The 19,225-nt window shown below is 41.9% G+C and overlaps 1 pseudogene; it reads right to left on the minus strand.

Moving 5' to 3' along the window:
• Positions 1-4,571: 4,571 nt before the first annotated feature.
• On the minus strand, positions 4,572-4,705 carry LOC111728321 (annotated as a pseudogene).
• Positions 4,706-19,225: the final 14,520 nt, after the last annotated feature.

The raw sequence follows: 19,225 nt of genomic DNA on the forward strand, positions 1-19,225 counted from the left end.
GCTTCCAACCAGAAAAATCTGTTTCACAGGGATCTCCCACCTCTGAGAGCCAGGCAGGGCGGTGAGGGAAGGGCACCTTCCCCCCAGCACAGTCATTACCTCTGTCAACTTGGACAAGTCAATCAATCCCTCCAGACCTCAGCAAAGGGGAAAACAAATCTGTTCTATTTCCTTCACTGGGTGGTATAAGGATGGACGTCAACATAAGGAAAAGAAAAGCCTGTAGTTCACCTTGATGGCAGCATAGTAGGTTATTAGTAGTATCACTCATGGCACCGCAGCTGCCCCCTTTTGTGGATATGGGTCAGATTTGGAGGTGACCTCAATTCTACCTCATCACTCAGATATGAGTGCGGGTGCCCTGATGCATGGTAAGGGCTGTGGCCCCTGTGGCCATGGCCCGGGACAGTGGCACTCTGATTACATTTCTCTGAGACTCTGCTAGTGCAGCTTTATAAATGCATCTTCTAAGTCAAGCACGAGAGAAGTCAGAGTGTGAGCTGTGAGGTCTTATCTTGGGAAGGTGAGGTCCCTTTTCAAGTGACAGAGTTCACTTTGGATTGGAGATGGGCAAGTTGCAATGCGAGGCCTCTCTTTGCTGATTAGCCAGAGAAGCCTTGGAATTCTTCAAAAGTAGGGCAACCTGTGTGAACAAGGACTGAAGCTGGTCTTGCCCAGCAACTTCAAGATGGTTTTGGTTATAAATATAGTTATGTGAGGCATAACACTATTTTGGTTGACAACGGACCGCACCTATAAGATAGTGTTTTTCAATCTTTTTTATCTCATGGCACACTTGAACCTATAGTTAAAGTTCTGCAATTATGTTGATCAAAAAAAAGGAGAGAGTAAAATAAAGAATACACTTACTGTGCTTTTAACTTCTTTTTTTTTTTTTAATAGTTTTTTTGGCCAGGGCTGGGTTTGAACCCGCCACCGCCGGCATATGGGGCTGGTGCCCTACTCCTTTGAGCCACAGGCGCCACCCTGGGCTTTTAACTTCTTACAAAAATAATTTAATTAGTGATGTTTAAAAATTTTCACAGCATGCCCAACCTACCTCTCACAGCTGCAGCACACTGGTTAAAAATCACTGCTGTAAGATGATGATGAAGCTGATGGATTCCTGTCCACTTGTGACTTTGTAGCAGTCCTAACACTGCATCCCAAACATCACTAGTGTGTGGTGATGCTGGTGCAAATGAACCTACTGGCTGCCAGTCATATCCAAGTCTAGCTCATACGTAGAGGAGGTAACACTTGATATTAAACTACTGTTCCACTGGTTTATGTACTTACTATATGATATTTTGCATTTTTATTTTAGAGTATAGTCTTTCTACTTATAAAAAAGAAGGCAAATAACCCCTGCCAGGTCCTGCAGGAGGTATTCCAGAAGAAGGCCCTGTTATCATAAAAGGTGAAAGTTCCATGGGTGTTACTGCCCTTGAAGACCTAGAATCTAGTGGGACAAGATACGGAGGTGAAGGCAGTGATATTGGTGATCCTGACCCTGTGCAGGCCTGAGCAACTGTGTGTACTTGTGTCTTAGGTTTCTTTTTTTTTGGAGTTTTTGGCCAGGGCTGGGTCTGAACCCACCATCTCCGGCATGTGGGGCCCGGCCCCCTACTCCTTTGAGCCACAAGCACCGCCCACCTTAGTTTTTAAGGAAAAAACTAGAAAATGTAAAAAAATAAAATAAAAATAGAAAAGAGCCCATGGAGTAAGGATATAAAGAATGAAAATGTTTTCGGACAGCTGTAGAATGTGTTCATGTTTTAGGTAATTGTCATTACAAAAGAGTCAGAGAGTTTAAACAAAATCTTACGAAGTAAAAAAGTTACAATAAGCTAAGATTAACTTGTTACTGAAGAGAAATCTTAAAGATAAATTTAGTTCGGCCTACACGTGCAGTGTTTATAACGACTGCAGCAGTGCACAGTAATGCCCTTGGCCTTCACATTCACTCACCTCTCACTGACTCACCCAGAGCAACTACCAGTCCTGCGGGCTCCATTCATGGTAAGTGCCCTGTGCTGGTATCCTGTTTTATGTCTTTTATACCAAGTTTTTACTGTATTCCTCTACGATTAGCCACGTTTACAAACACAGACACTTACCATTGTGCTCTAGTCACCCACAGTATTCAACAGAGTACCACGATATCCAGGGTGCCTCGGCCCAATACCACCTAGCCTAGGTGTGTGCGGGCTGCACCATCTAGGTTGTGTAGTATGCTCCATGGTATTCATACAACAGCACCCAATGGTGCATCTCTTAAAATGTATCTCTGTCAGAGTGGCACCTGTAGCTCAAAGGAATAGGGTGCTGGCCCCATATGCCAGAGGTGGAAGGTTCAAACCCAGCCCCGGCCAAAAACTACCAAAAAAAAAAAAGTATCCCTGTCCTCAAGTAACACATGAATGTAGCAACCGCAGTAAGTTGAGTCTTCCATACTACTGTCTCTTTTCTACCTCTGGAATAATACTGCATTTTCTGAGAGACCAGAGAAGTTAAAGAGGATAAACACCCTTGTACCTTGAGAAAGACTTTGGTGAGTGCTATTAACTGAATGGTCATGCACCCACCCTGGTCTAATTTGTATATGGAAATTCTACCCTCTAATGTGATGGTATTACAAAGTGGTGGGCTCTTTTATAGGTAATCGGAATTAGACAAGCTCATCAAGATGGAGCTGTCATGAATGGGATCAGTGTCATTGTGAGTCAGGAGGGAGCTTGCTGCCTGTCTCTGCCATGTGAGGACACGTGAGAAGTCACCATTTGTGAGGAATGTCTCTCCCCAGACACCAACTTGGCCGTCAGCCTCCAGAAGGGTGAGAGATATATTTTTGTTGTATATAAGCCACCTAATTCATGGTATTTTGTTACAGCATCCTGAATGGACGAAGACAGGCAATTTCTGTTGTTGGTGGTAAATTACAAAGAAAAGGTGAAAAGGTGGTATTTTTCAAATGACTTTCTACAAATGTTACTAGTGACCAGCAGTCTGCTATCGTGCTGGCTACATGACAACTTGCCTAATTGTGTTCTTCTAAGCCATGAGTCCATCAGGTCCCATGATGATGTTCCCTAACTCCCTGTGATGCCCCAGTGGCCGCCTGTGAGGCAGTCAACATGCTGCCCCATCATGCCACAGACAAGCTTATGGGAATTCTTTTTCTTCCCTCTTTCAGGGTGACTTTGGCGTGCTCACCAGTCCACCCATTCATTTCCTTCTCTCATCCAACCAAATGCACTGAGTGGAAGACGTCAGGCCCGTGGACCTCCGTCAGCTATTGAACTCAACTTTGCACACTTTAGTGGGTGGTACCATTATATCCTCAGATGCAATGTTTTTGAGAAAAAGAAGATGGTCTCCCTTTCCCTTTCATTGACCCTAAAGATTCTAAAGGCCTCCCATTTTTATCTGGGATAAATGCAATGTTTTACCCTTTACTGAATAATTGCTATGCATTGGACTCTGTCCCAGATACTTTAAGTTAAGTCTCGTGAACATCCTATGAGGTTTATATTCTTATACCCATTTTACAGATGGAGAAATAGTGTCAGTGGGTTGATTAACAAACCACAAAGCTAAATGGCAGAGCTGGAATTCGGTCCCAAGTCAACCTGACTTTTCCCTTGGGATGTTCTGTTTCCTTTGATTGAGCCCTGGGGACCCCAGAAAGGGATGGAGATATTCCTTCCAGGCATCTACCTGTTCTCCCATTCAGCTTACTCTTCTCTCTGGGTCACTCATGGACTAGAAAGGGGCCCCCAGGCACACCTTCCTGCAATACTGTCATCCACATTGAAAGGTTATTAGAATGAATGCCCGAGGACTCCTGAGTGAGAAAATAAGCAAGCCAGTGTGAAGAGCCCTGGCAAAGCCACCCCCTCTCAGATCCCTCCTGCTGAGTGGGGCAAAGGAGGACTGGACCATTTCTGTCTGTTTGTGTTGTCTGTCGCTCTTTGTGTTAGTGCCCATCAGGCATGTGACCTGCCCCTAGAGGCTCAGAGCGTCCCGGGCCATAGCCACACAGTTGCCACAGAGCCAGCCTGGGCAAGCCCACAATAGCTGGGTTAGAAAACTCAGAATGTCTGTACCCCATGATAGTATTAATGTACACTGCTATGATTTAATTAAAAAAAAAGAAAAGAAAAGAAAAGAAAACTCAGAATGCCAAGTGTTCAATATCCAGCATTTATAATTTTGTTACTCCGAAGACAAAAGGGAGAAAAACACTGGGCATAAAAGAAGGTCCCAGGGGGCAGTCTCTGCATCCCTCAGCAGCTATCAGCCAGGAGCAGCCCTCCCCCCAACCCCAGGAAGACCTGGGCCCAGCAGCCATAGGGTGGTGCACTGGGACGGCCCCTCCCCTTTCTCCAGGAAAGCCAGGGGCTCCTGGGTGCTTCTCTCCTCTTACTGGGCAGACTGAGCCGACCTCTTCCTGCCACGCCCAGAGTAGAGAATCTTTTTTTTATTTTTTTAATTTGCCCTTTAATTACCTGTAGATACTGCAGTAAATGCAAAACTCAAGCCATATCTTCATTTTTAACCAGTCAGGTAGGCTTGCCAGAGCAAAGCCTCAAAAAATTGCTTTCAGACTCAGAGTTGTTCCTCTCCATGGAAATCTTTAGTACAAGGCGAAGGATTTATGTGATCTTTTGCCTTATACTAAAGAGAAGAGACACCAGAGTATTAGAGTAGAGAATCTCTAATAAAAGTCATTTATCCCTGCCGTCCACATGGATTTCAGCCTGCTCCTGGCAGAAATGTGCTGTACATCCCTGTGAGAAATTCACAGTAGCCAACTCGACTAGGAGTAAAAACGAGTTGTAATGTGGTTCTCACACAAAAACACAGATGTCCAACACAGAAATCCAAGCCCATACAGTCATTGGGTGGGTAGACATGAGAGGAGGAGAGAAAGAGAGAGAGAGAGAGAGATTTGAGTCTGCTATTTGAAATGTAAGCTCCAAGAGGACAAGGAAGGACCTGACTGCTGAGCCCCTCAAGAAGGAGGGGCATGGGGTAGGCTTAGGACATATTTGTTAACTAAATGAATGAATGAATGACAAAAATGACAAAGTGTACTTGGAGGCATCTCAAAATAAGGGACTCAGAATGATTCGTGGTAAAATACTGCAACATATTTACAGCTCTGAAGTCCTGAAATTAGAAGGGGAGAAATTTGGATTAGACGTGTCCAGCTCCTTGCTCCTATTTCATAGTGATGCTGGGACAGGATATCCTGTGTCATGTCAGCCGGTGTCCCTCAGTCACGTGGCACTACTGACTTCACACTTCAGTGAGAGAACATTGCTGTTTTTCCAGGACCAAGGCTCTGGGTAAATTCCACGACCAGACACAGCCTTCTTCCTTATGGGCACAGCTGTTTTCATCTTTTCATAACCCAGTCCCAGCGGATAGCACTCATGCTGGGCAGTGCCTTAAGCAAAGATTTCCTCCTTATTATCATTTCTTTGGAAAAATAAGCTCAATTTCTGCTTCAGCTTTGAGAGAATGAGGAAGGTGGACTTGGAAGGTTTAGTTTCTGTCTAAATCTTTTTTTTTTTTTTTTTTTTGGAAAGCAAAGCATATCATCTGCCAGGCCACAAGAGGACAGCAGTGGCTTGAGATCCAGGGTGCCGCCCCCATCCCCACTCCGGCGGCTTCTCTGGACCAGAATGGCTGTATCACCTGTGTGATTTTAAGACTTGTTTTGTCATCGTGTTCCAGAACTCTAATTTGAAGAGATCTTTGTTGATGAAGATGCTGCAAACCTCTCAGAATGACTGCAGCAGGCCAAGCTGAAACTCTGCCATGTTTTCCATTCTTTCAGAGTATTCTGACATCACTGCGATCTCTATTATAACAGAGTCTCACTGAGAAAATATGTGAAATGATTGACTTACAGGGAAACATAGGAATAAGTACTGTTTGTGCTCTCGGTTCCGCATGGTCAGAACTGGGGTAACATTTAAGATTTTGAATGGAATATGCTTGAAATTGCAGAGCTGTCGTTGCCGGATCTAATAGGCCGTTGCTTTGATTCAATGATGTGACAAAACTTCATGAATCATAACTCTTCTTCATTAAATAACTATTTTACTCTAAAATATTTTTTAGACCCTTAGTATGTGTTGGGATTCTAGAATCAGTGCTAAGAATACATATATGTACAAGCTGCCTTCTGTGTTGGAGCTGTGCTCAGCGGGTGGCAGATGGATGTGTGAAGCAGTAAGTTATAACTCAGCAGGATGAGTGCTGAGTGCAGGTCACGCAAAGGGTGGCAGAGAAAGCCCCGCCGGGGCCCTGCTACCTCTAGTGGTTAACAGACAAAAGCTTCCCTTGGGGAACAAAGTATTTAACTTCTCACATCAAAAATCTGCTCTACATTAATGACAGCTAATACTGAGGGAATTTTCATCCAGGTACTATGCTCACTGCTTTCCATACATGACCTTACTTGGTTCACATAAACTTAGGAGAAGGATATTAGGATTAGACCATTTTATAGCTGGAACAACTAAGGTTCGAGAAAGTAGATTCTGCTGCCCAAAGTTTCACAACCAATGCATGTGGACGGAGAGCCGAGGTGTGAGCCAGGTCCTGCACGCAAGCGTCTGTTAGCAGCTCCAGTTCCATATGCCCTTCAGATCCCATCCGCGGGGCTCCTGGTCTCGGCTGGCTGCTCCCTGGCATCTCCTTCTGGCTGTCTATGGGCCCAGAGGTCCACGTCTCCTTCTGCTTTCCCCAGTTCAAGCAACAGGAGCTTCCCACCAGTTCACAGAGCTGTACGGGCAGGAAATAGCTTTTGGGCCCTTTGGCAGAGATAGATGCTGGCAGCCCTTGGTCTGCGGCTCTGCACTGGGAGTCCTTCCACTGGCTCCTTTGGCCCTGTCTGCCAAACAGCTATGGTCACTCCGAGTCTGAGCTAAGGCAGGGGTCTTATGGCACTGGTTGTAATATTTCTTATGCCAAGTACAGTGCCTGACACGTTCAGTAAAGATTCATGTAAATTAACAAATGAGTGACTGGAAGAAACCAAATTCTATTCATTTATGAGCAAAGCTTCCTAGTTCCTACTGCTGACCTCCTAAAAGCCTCCCTTTAGGGGAGTGGTCCCTAACCTTTTTGGCCCCAGGGACTGGTTTTACGAAAGACAATTTTTCCATGGACCAGGAGTTAGGGGAATCCGGCAGGAGGTAGAGCTCAGGCCATGATGTGTGATGGGAAGCAACTGTAAATAGTAAATGAATTTTCTCTTCATTATGATTTTGTAACATTTTTATTTCTGTAGTTTACTTTGTTGTAAGAATACATTATATCATACACACAACACACAAAGTCTGTGTTATGTACTGTGACTGTTTATGTCATCAGTAAGACTTCCAGTCAACAGTAGCCTATCAGCAGTTACATTTTCAAGGAGCTGTCTGCACAAGGGGGTCCGTGGAGCCCCTAACCCTGAGCATTGTTCAAGGGTCAACTGTACCGTGTTTACCAGGAGCCTACAACGTGCCTGGAAGTGCCAAGGGTCAGCTGCTGTTCCCTACCTTTTCCGATTCCTTTCTTTGACAAATATTTGTCGAGGACTTTGGTGTTCACTGGCACCCAAGGATGACTGTCACACAGCCCCTCTCCAGTGCAGAAGGCAGATGACTGTTATTCTCATAGTCTTCATAGCTCCAGATGAAATGGTTCATGGGGGCTACCCCAAGGACACTCATTATAGGCCGGGGAAGATTTGTGAGGGAGGCGGTGCCAAAAATGATTCTTAAACATGTCTTAGCTTATCAAAGTGAGCAGAAGGGGGCAATGCCTTCCAGGTGGAGAGAGAGCATGTGTAAAGATGGCCTGAAAGCTGGGGAGCTCAGCAGGCAGGTCCAAAAGGGCCTAGGACTCAGCCTCAGGGAACAATCTTTGATGGACCGGTGAAGGGTAACAGGCTTGTGAAAGAAAGAGAGAGGTAGCAGCCAGAAGGAGGCAAAAACAACCGAAATATAAAACAACCAGAATGACGGTGTGGCAGGAGCCAAGGGACAGGAGAGCTTAACGAAGGAGGGAAAAGGCCAGAAAATGAGGGCTTGATTTAGCAGCCCCAGGTTATTTCTACATCAGCACTTCCCCTTAGCTTTCAACAGAGATTACAATTTAAAGACAGGTTTTTGATTGGAGATTAGACCTGGATGTTATAGCACTTGGGAGATTTGAGAAATCGTACGCTATTGTAATAATCTTAGAAGGGCTTGTGGGGGTAGTCAGGAGATGGAATCAGGAAAGTGAGGTATTGGAAAGACAACACCAAGACAAATGCCCACCTCAAAATACAGTGCAGGGCTGTCCCCCGCCCAGGGCACTCTGGGCCTGTGGGTATATCGGAAGATTCATCATGCACTTGATGTCACAATGTGAAATAAGCAAATCACATAGTTTGAAAAGGCTGGGAGGACAAGAACATCTTAGTTGGGGAATTTTATACTGTTTTTAGATCTAAAAGAAATTACCTGCAGGCTCAGTTTCTAAGTATTAAACTTCATTTACCATTCACTTCACCCGGTCTGTATTTGCATTGTTTCTAGACTGTGTGTTCCTGTGAGATTCATGATTGTGGGTCAGGCGGATGTGATAAGGGGTGTCTTCGGTGGCTATGTGTGTACCAATTTTTATTGTATGCATATTATTTTATTGTGCAGAGAGGGTGTTGTTACATTGTACAGCCAGAATGAGAAGCCTTTGCAACTCTAAAGTATGCATTGGGGGGACCTAAGGCCCATCATTATCAATCATTCAGGAATACCCGATAGGAGACAGTGTTTATGGCCCGAGCCAGGACAAACCACCTTGCTCACTGGGACTCACCACTAAGGGAAAAATAGATGCATGCAAAAGTTTTTCCAGAAAGGAAAATGGAAATTAGTGTAAAGTTGAGTTTCCCATTTCATACGCAAGAAAAGGTTTTGTTTTGGAAAAATAGCATGTGTCCTGGAACGGAGTCAGAAGCTCAGGGGGCCATTTCCCTTGGGCCTAGAAGACAAGATAGCACTTAGAATGCCGGGAGACAGGAATTGGGCAAGAGACACTCAAGTTGATATTTTAAGCACAACTAATGAATTGTGGAGTGCCATGGAGCCCCAATACTGTTTTCCAAAAAGAATTATTGATCTGCTTAAAATCAGAAAATATACACTCTGCTTTTGGTTTTTTTTTTTGCTTTTTCTTTCTTCCATATTTTCCTTCTAATTAAATATTTCCTTTATAAACTTCAGACTAATTCAAACTAAAGGGAACTCTTCAGGTGCACACGTGGACCCAGGGACTAGATGGAGGCAGGTTGGGAGGTGAGCTGAATAAACAGAAGACAAAGTTTGGGGTCTGCTCATTTGTTAGCGCTTCTGTTGGTGGGTTTCTCTCCAGAGCTTTCTTTTCTCTGTAAAGAGCATTTTCTTTCATAAAGTGTGTTCTTTTGTTCAATCATGGATTCCCAAAACAAAACCAAATGAAACATTCTCCAATCGTTGCAGTAGTTCTTGCGGGGCATTTGGGTGACATTTATTACCCTGAAGTAGGTCATTTATGTAATGAAACCCAGAGACCAAACTACTTCTCTCTTTTGGAGAGAAGTAGTTTCATACTTCTTGGGATTACTCCAGGGCTCTGTAGGGAAAGGAATTAATAGGTTGATAGTCCCTCAGAGGTTACAATATGCACCCCCCACTTTTTATGCCTGAGGACACTGCAGAATCTGTAGAAAACTAGCAAGTTGGTGTATGTTCCATTAGAGTTCCTTCACCAACTTGCCACATGCCTGAATACAAATCTCTTCTATTTTCTAAAGGGGAGGATTATGTTGAGTTATTTTGCAAGGGCAAGATAAGAAATGATCAGTCAGTAGAAATAACCCTTTTGCTTTTTCTAAACACAATAATACTAGAACATGGTTGCAATAATAATAAAAAACTAAAAAGGATTAAAATGTTGAACATATCAACTTACTTCTTTGTTTTATGGTGGTTAAATTCAGTAAACATGGAGAAACTCCTGTTGAACACTTTCTGTAACACATTTTTGGACCTTAATGGCCAAGGGACCATTACATGGTTATAGAATTACTTTCAGGGCCCCTGGCTAGACTTCTTAAGATGCATGATCATGAAGCAAAATTTCACTATTGATGCAGCTATTTAAATGTTATCAGCTGCTTTAAGGGCACAAATCCCAATGGGAAATTTCCAGGTATTTAATAATTGCTTCCAGTCCTCATTTTCCTCATAGAGAAGGTCAAGGAGAAGTAGATATTTTAAGCTATTTATAGAGTCCATTAAGGAGCATAATTAGTCAGGAAAAACAGCATATAGATAATTCCAAGACAGAATTACAGAAATTTCAAATATTTGCAAGGGCTATCCTAGCCCCATGCTGTAGCCCTGCATGATGTTACAGAGTAAAATGGTAATGTGAGCCCTTATTCATCTGTGCCTTTTCTTCCTTTCCCTATACCTACGAGCAACTCTCCAGAGTTGGGATCAGGTTAGTTCAGAGCTGGAGACAGTCACTGGGAGATTCCATCGTAGACCATGAGGGTCAGAAAGCCCAGCTCAGTCTCCTGCCTCTCTGGAGCAGGGGCTTCTCTGGCCAGAAGCAGATGCCAGTAATGGCCTTGCTCTCCCTCCCCTATGGACTTGACTTCTTCCCACTGAATTCCTCTTCATTAGTGTGAAAGGTATTTGTTGAATGTGCACAGCACAGAGCTTGTCATAAGGAAGTTGTAAAGAAGCAGCCTATTTTCCACTTCCAAGGAATTTCCCCCTTTGTTGGTTGGAGGAAGGCCACGGCAAGAGCCATTTACAAAGTCTAAGAAGGCCACAGCCAGCCGTGTGTGTCGGCAGTCCCAGCTACTCGGGAGGATTGCTTGAATCCCAGAGTTTGAGATTACTGTGAACTTTGATGATGCTACTGTCCTCCAGCCCTGGTGATAGTGAAACCCTATCCCCCAAAAACAGGAAAAAAAAAAGGAAAGTTAAATAAAACCAGAGAAATTCTCCCTCGCCTAGGCGACAGAGGTCCATGTCAACAGTGACGACACATGTTGATGGTTTATACCCCACCTCTGTGGCCCTCCTCTCAAGAACACATAACCCCAGTCTAAGTATGAGGAAAACAGCAGACAAATCCCCCCTGAGGGAGATTCCACACAATACCTGGGCAGGAGTCCTCAAAGCTGTCAAGATCATCAAAACCAAGGAAAGTCTCAGAAACCGTCACAGCCAAGAGGAGCCTAAGGAAACGTGATGAGCCCATGTAACGTGGTGTCCTGGATTGGACCCTGTTATGGAAAAAGAAAATTCGGTAGACCCTAAGGAAATCTGAACCGTGTATGGACTTCAGTTAATAACAATGTTTCCATATTGGTTGTTAATTAAAACGATAAACCACATTCATGTGAGACATTAAAAATAGAAGAAACAGGGATGAGCCATAGAAAAAATATCACCTTTGAATTTTTCTGTAAGAACTATTCTAAAATGAACACTGTACTTTAAAACCCCAAATAAAAACAGATCAACTTGGACAAGGTAGTGTGAAGCAGTGTAAGGAACAACTACTATTTATCTAGAAGGGGCTCTTCACCTGGAAATGTTCCAATTGTTCTACGTAAATGAATTTGTCATTCCCTACAACAATCCAATGAGACGGGTGCTATTACCACCTCATTTCACAGCTGAAGAAACTGAGGCACAGAGAGATGAGAGGCCTGCAGCAGGACATCATGCGTGTGCAGGGGAAGGTGAGCTTTGAGCCCAAAGAGGCAGGCTGGCCAGGCTCTGGGCCCGGCATTGCTCTGGTTTTCTGCGTGTGCTGGGGAGTTGCAGGAGGTGCCCGGAGGAGGAATGGTCAGAGCATGGAGCCAGCCTGTGGCGTGGTAACTAAAACCCAGGCCTGGCACTTCCAGCCTTGGCCGAGTCATTTTGACCAGCCAGACATGCTGTAAGAAACTATAAAACTGGACAGAACAAATGAGCCACTGGAGAGCAGGTGGTGCGAGACTGTGACCCTGAAAAGCGGAGACATGCACTGGGCTGTGCTTTCACCCTGGCCGTCTGCTTGGGGGAACTTTCTGGATTGTTCAGAAGGCAGGGCTCATATTCAACCCAGGGTGCAGAGGGTGGGTGCTAAATGGTCTGGGATGCAGGGGCTGGCACCAGAGAGGAGAACCCAGTGGGTGGTGCTTCCTGGGTCCACAGCTAGGAGCTTCTAAGGCCCTGAGGGCGAGCACCTGCTGAGGGGCAGAGGCCCCACTGGAGGAGAGGGACCTCAGAGATCACAATGGACGTTCGGACGGGACCTCAGGAGAAAGGGCCACAACCTAGAGAAGGGTCCACAGTCCAGGCTAAGCACAAAACTCAGTCATACAAGGCTCGAAAAGAATAGATCAGCCTGAAATAATTATGATACATTGCCAGAAACAGAAGTGCCAGAATGAATTTCTAATTCCTTTTAAGGAACGAATGTAATCGAGAGTCCTTGCAACATAATTTCCTACTATGTCCAGCGTGAAGTTATATATTATACACACATGACTCTAGAACTGGTATGAAAGTTCTGGAACTGAAAAGTGCATCTGAAATTTAAAAAGCACTATATGACTTAACAACACCTTGGAAAGAATAAAAGAAGGGTTAGTAATTGTAAATATTATCATTACAAATTATCACACCCAAGGAACAAAGGGAAAAATGATTTAAAAAGGGAACAGAGACTCATTGGTCTTGGAGAGCTACCATGCAGTGCACGCACACACACACACACACACACACACACACACATTAGATTTACAAAAGACAGGATGCGGTTGAAAAGCATTTGAAATAATCGCTGAAATTGCCTCTGATTTTAAAAATAGCATTAACTTTTCTAGATCTATGAAGCTTGTTAAACATTAAGCAGGGCAAATACAAAAAAACACACCTAGGTACATAAATAGTCACATTCTGAAAAGGCACCATAAAAGAGAAAATATTAAAAGCATTGAGAGAAAAACATAGATTTCTCACAGAGGAATGACGTCCCGAATGATGAATCATATCTCATCAGAATCAACAGAGTCCACAAAACAGAAGAATGGTAGCTTCAAAGTGCCATAAAGAAAAATGAAACTGCCAACCCAAAATCAAATCCAGCTATATATGTATATATTATACATATATAAAATATATATTAAAGATCATATAAAATGATCCATTTGAATTAACTCTAGGAATGTAAGCTTAGTTTAATATATATATTTTTAATTTCTTGGAATAATGGCCAGATTTTGGCTTTTTTTTTTTTTTTTTTTTGCAGTTTTTTGGCCAGGGCTGGGTTTGAACCCAATACCTTTGGCATATGGGGCGGGCACCCTATGCCTTGAACCACAGGTGCTGCCCTAGTTTAATATAATATTTTTTTAAAAATCTATCAACACAATTCAAGACATTATGGAATAAAGGAGAAAACCATATGATCATCTTAATAGTTGTAGAGAAAAAGTATTTGATAGATAGTCTGCACTCTCAGGAAGACAGGGATATGAGGACACTTCTGCAGCTACCACCCATACTTAACGTATATATTGAATGCTTGCTTTCATCTGCAAGATCGGCGAAGGTAAATACACCCAGCATCAACATCATCCTAGAGATCTTAGTGCAAGAAGGAAGAAAAAAAGATTTAAAAAGACATAATTTTTAGAAAGGAGGAACCTAATTGTGTACATAAGGAATCATAAGGACTTTTTAAAAAACTACTAGTCCCAAAACATAGGTTTTGTACATTCAAAGGAAATTCATACAGAAGTCAGAACATAAATCTTGTTTGTCTTTCTGTATTGTAGCAATAGATAATTCAAAAGTTAAATATGAAAAGTATAACTTGCAAATAAAAGATGTTTTTGCATATACTATCTAGAAATAAATGTAAGAAAATACGTGCAAAATCACTGCACAGAAAAACAGAAAGCTCTCTGGGGAGAACAGTACTTAGACAAGACCTATGTGAGTGCTGAAATATACCATGTTTGCTCTGGGTGACTCGATGCTGTTAGATGGCACGTGTCCCTAGATTGGCCTCTAGGTCAGTACAATCCCTAATCCAATGTCCAACTACTTTTTCTAGATATGGACAAGCAAAACTCAAATTCATTTGCAAATGCAAAAGAATGAGCAAGCTAATACTTTTTCAGGTAAGTAGGAATAGCGGTTTCCTTGGGAACCTGGGAGATGTGTATGGACCAGGAAGCATATGAAGAAAACTTTTGAAGCCCTGATCCTATCACATCATGTGATTGTTATGTAAGGAAAGATAAAATGAAAATTCCTCAGACTGTACTATTAAAATGAATATACCTGTCATAATTTATCTATAATTCAAGATAAAAATCAAACAAGTCAAACAATGAAAGAACAAACCGAAAAGTTATAAAGTGATTTTAAAATATTCAGAACTGATCCACAGTGAATATACTTCACACCAAACCGGTGATAGAACGCTAAAGCAATACCCATAAGAGTACTTATCATCTTAAATAATTGTATTAGAAAAATAAGTGATGATCTTATATTCTTATTCCAGAAATTATGACCAGAACAACCAGAAGGAAAGAAATCCTAACACAGACATCACTAAAACAAAAAAGAATAGAATAATATAAAGGATTAACAGATGAAACATCTGTTGCTTTAACTAGGCTATGACAGAAACAAATCCCTGACAAAAATCAAGAGAGAAGAGTGAAGGCTTATATTAAAAATATTAGTATTAAAAAGGACAAGAGAAGAGTAACATAGTAGAGATTGAAATCACAAACACATATCAGTAAATTTTTAGCAGGTTAACGTAAATATGGAGATGAAATGAGAAATTTCCAAGAAAGAATAACCAACTTGGTTTGTAAAAGGTTAACTAGAAAGCATTATCTATTGAAAGTGTAGCAAACACGATCCTTACTAGTGACACTTTAGAAACATCCCTGTTAAAGTCAAAAGCAAGACAAGGATCCCCACTATGGTGACTCACACCTGCATGTGTCAGACAAGAGAAGTAACAGGAGTTATAAGGACTGGAAAGGAAGAAAGATAATCGATATCATTCCCTGAATGCCTACAAGATAGTTCATTAAATAAACTATTAACATTCAAACAACAAAATCCCCACACATCATAACCAGTATCATTCAGAAAATTTGAAGAGCTAGCAGGAGAAAAATCCCATTCACAATCACTTCAGAAATGACAAATTGCCCAGGAAACATGTAAACTTCTCTGTGGAGGAAAATCACACACAAGCCATAGAGCAGGTGAAATTCTTTGTGATAAATAAAACTGTCAAATACTCAGAATATAAGAAAAATTCCCAAAAGAGATAAGAAAAACAGAGAACAATAGAAAAATGGGCCAAAGTTATAAAAAGAGAATTTTAAAAATTCCAAATAGCCAATGAACTGAACATGTGTTGATATTTAAGAAAATGCAAATTAAAACAAGGCACTATCCACGTTCATTGGCCGCTTAGCCTCTGCTAGTGTGTGTGATGCTGGGGTGGCAGGTGGAGGAGGAGGAGGACACAGCTCCTGGATATGTCTATTTAGTATAAATTTTGAAATTCACTTGGTCAGTATCTAGTAGAGTTATGCAATCCCACTTCAGGGGTATGGCTTAAGGAAAGCCAGGAGATTACTGGGAGATTAGTACAGGCATGTACATAACTACGATGTTTTCATGGAAGGGATAAATTGTAAGTTTGAAATAACACAGTGGTTAAAATGAATGAACAGGTTCTACATGTATCTATAAGGATAAATTTCAAGTGTTTTTTTTTTTTTTTTTTTAAATTTCAGGTTAATGTGAAGGGACAAACAACTAAGTTACAATGTTTACATTGTTAGGTAGAGTCCTTCTTGTAGTTGTGTCCTGCACCCAAGAGGTGTGCCCTATACCTTACATTGTGCCCATTAAGCACCCAAATCCCCCTCCCCTCTCCCCTCTCCCCTCTCCCTCGTTCCCCCTCCCCCCAACTTGAATTGAGTTTTCCTCTTATGTGGGCGTGTATTAGGTTGTTTACTGCTTCATATTGGTATTGAGTACATTGGATACGTGTTTTTCCATTCTTACAATACTTTTCTAAGAAGAATGTGCTTCACCTCCATCCAGGTTAATACAAAGGATAAAAAGTCACCATCTTTTTTTTTTTTTGGCTGAATGATATTTTGTGGTATACATAAACCATAGTTTATGAATCCATTCCTGGGTTGATGGACGCTGAGTTGTTTCCACATCTTGCCAATTATAAACTGAGCTGTGATAAACAATCTAGTGCAAAAGTCCTTAGGATAAAAGGATTTTTTTTTTTTTCTGGGTAGATGCCTAGTCATGACATTGTGGGATCAAATGGAAGGTTTAATTTGAGTTCTTTGAGGATTCTCCATATTCTTTCAAAAGAGGCTGTATTAGTTTGCAGTCTCACTGGGGTTAGGTGACATCTCAAGGTGGTTTTGATTTGCATTTTTCTGATGGTTAGATACAATGAGCATTTTTTCCATATATTTGTTAGTCAAGTGTTAAATTTTTTACAAGCAAGTTATAAAATGTTGCAGGCCATGTGATCCAATTTATGTAATATTTAAATATACAGAGGCGCACATAGTTTTTGAGCACATACAAATATAGTAAAAGTCTAAACCCCACATAGAATAATACATACTGACTCAGTGGGGAAGTTGGATTGGGGAAGGGAGGAAGTGCAAATGCAGAGGTTTGTTTGTATTTACGTGCATTTGTGATGCTTTTAAAAAGAAAGTCTATAGCAACATAGTAAATGCTAGCCTTTGTTCCACCTCAGTGAAAGGTGGCAGTTTTTTGCATTATTCTGCTTTTCTGTGTGTTTGAAATATTTCACAACCCCAAATAAAGAGAAGATGTAAAGTAATAACTAAGCATTGTTATTATTAATAGAGGATGTGAAAGAGTCTCAGAAGCAAAAGCTTAGTGGCTCGAATTTAATCACTAAAGATATCATTCTCTCTCTGCTGTATAAAAAGTGCACAGAGCACTGGACTGACAAAGTGAGGATGACACTGTACTTGAGCTTAATGCCTTGGCAGCTGTCTTAGGCATGTAGGTTAGATCCCAAAGAGCTTTGTCCAGAAGTTGCCAGAAAGTTCCTTTCATTAGGGAAGGGGTTAAAGGGCCAGACCTGCAGGATGTGCAAGTGGAACCCAAAGGACCAGGCAGGCACAAGGGAGGTTGGGATGGGGGAGGAAGAGCCTTGTGCAGAAAACTGGACTCCGAGCCATCCATTCAGCTTTGCTGGGGCCCCTTCTGTGTGTGAGGGCCTCTGCTGGGAGGATAGGGAACAGGACAGCTGGGACCTCTGACTTCACAGAGCTGATCCCCCACAGTAAAGTTTCAGTACGTGTGTTGTTCCCTATGAGTGTAGGGCTGACTCAGAGGAAAAAGGAGGAAGCCTGGACTCTATCCTGTCCCTGTGCTTCTGCACAGGGGATTGGTGTGGAGGGTTTGGGAGAGACCACTAAACCCAGAGCAGCTCTCTGACTCGTCATCAGGCCTTTGGGTGGGTGGAAAGAGAAACACAGGAGAGGTTTAAGTCAGGGAGAGCTAGTCTGCTACCCTACAAGGCCACTTTGTCCAAATTGGAAAAAGGAGCCCTGTCTTGCCTGGGAGATAGAGAAAAGCACCCTTTGCCACAGCATATAGAGCAGAGTACTGAATGGACTTTAGCCTGTTGTCTGTTCAGTGCAAAAACTGTGCAATGGCCCTGAGCGAAGTCTCCTAAACTAAGGTGACCAGATTTTAACATTGGTAAAGCGGGACACCATTGACCAGGGCGGGGAGGAGGAGTGGAGTCCTTAATTAAAAATTTGGTCTATATGGAGCAACAAAAATTTTCATAGAATGCAAAAATAGTATTGTAATATATTTTTTAAAATTTCAACATAAGTACAATTTACAAATAATACATTAAAAAATTACATATAGTATTACTTTATTCTTTGGCATATTTCTCATTTGAGTGAATTTTTTTCAGTAGGTTGCTGTCATTGTTTAAAAGGTCATGAAATTTTTCACAAGAATTTGTTAAATTATATTTCACACATAAAATGGCTTTCAAAGTCTCAACACTTAATTGTGATTTTTCTGATGTCCACACTTTATTTACCGTAGAAAAAATGCGTTCAGTTGCAGCATTACTTCCTGGTAAGGACAGTGCGTATCCCACAATTTTTAGTGCATTATTGTATGGAACATGGTTTGTTTCAAAATGATGAAATATTTCTAACCATTTGTTCTCTATTGTGATTTTTGCTGATGCCCAGGATTTAACCTTTTCCTTATCAATATATATATTTTAATAATGATACCTTGTAAGTTGTGTCACTTTCAAGGCCGGTGCTGGACTTTTTGCCGCCACTATAAAATATAAATGATATAAGTACTGTCTGCTAAATTCATGAAATAAATAAATTACTTACCTAAATTATCTGAATAGCTGATTTGTTGACATCACTTGTTTAACTAGCACTAGCACGCAATACAACGTGTATCGTCTGAGAGACAGTTATAAAATGTTTTCGTGGTTGCCAATGCCAAAAAAAGTCATTGTTTATTAAGTCCAGACAATGGTGGTTGAATTCTAACAACTGACCAACAATGCGAACTTTGATAAGCAGTTCTTGATAATCATTTCTCAACAATTATTTGTTATTATTAAAGTTTAAGTTTATAAAATTAACAAAAATAATATAAAACTCATCCTGGCGAAATAGCCACATGGCAGCTGAAAACTGTCTATTCTCACGATCCCTTGTCGGAATCGTGCTTGTCATGCATTCTTTCCAAAAATCAGGACATTTTTAAAACACCACGGGCTGCAGGACATATTGTTAAAAATCAGGACTGTCCCGCCAAAAGCGAGATGTCTGGTCACCTTGCCTAAACCCCGCTCAGGCAAGACTGATGAATATCCTGAGCTCTTTGTTGTGGGTGTGTGTACTGTCACTGCATAGAAGCCACAGGGACTACTCACAAGACTGTGAGATGCTGGCTCCCCAGAAAGCCTGGATACCCTCCAGTCTTGTCATTATGGAGGCTCCAGATGTTCCTTTGGGGAAACCCCTGCCAGGGGCTTCTGCTCCACCCTCCTGGTCTCCCTCAATCCATTT

Source organism: Otolemur garnettii, unplaced genomic scaffold, assembly GCF_000181295.1.
Source record: "Otolemur garnettii isolate 467f Iridium unplaced genomic scaffold, OtoGar3 scaffold00149, whole genome shotgun sequence".
Lineage (NCBI taxonomy): Eukaryota > Metazoa > Chordata > Mammalia > Primates > Galagidae > Otolemur > Otolemur garnettii.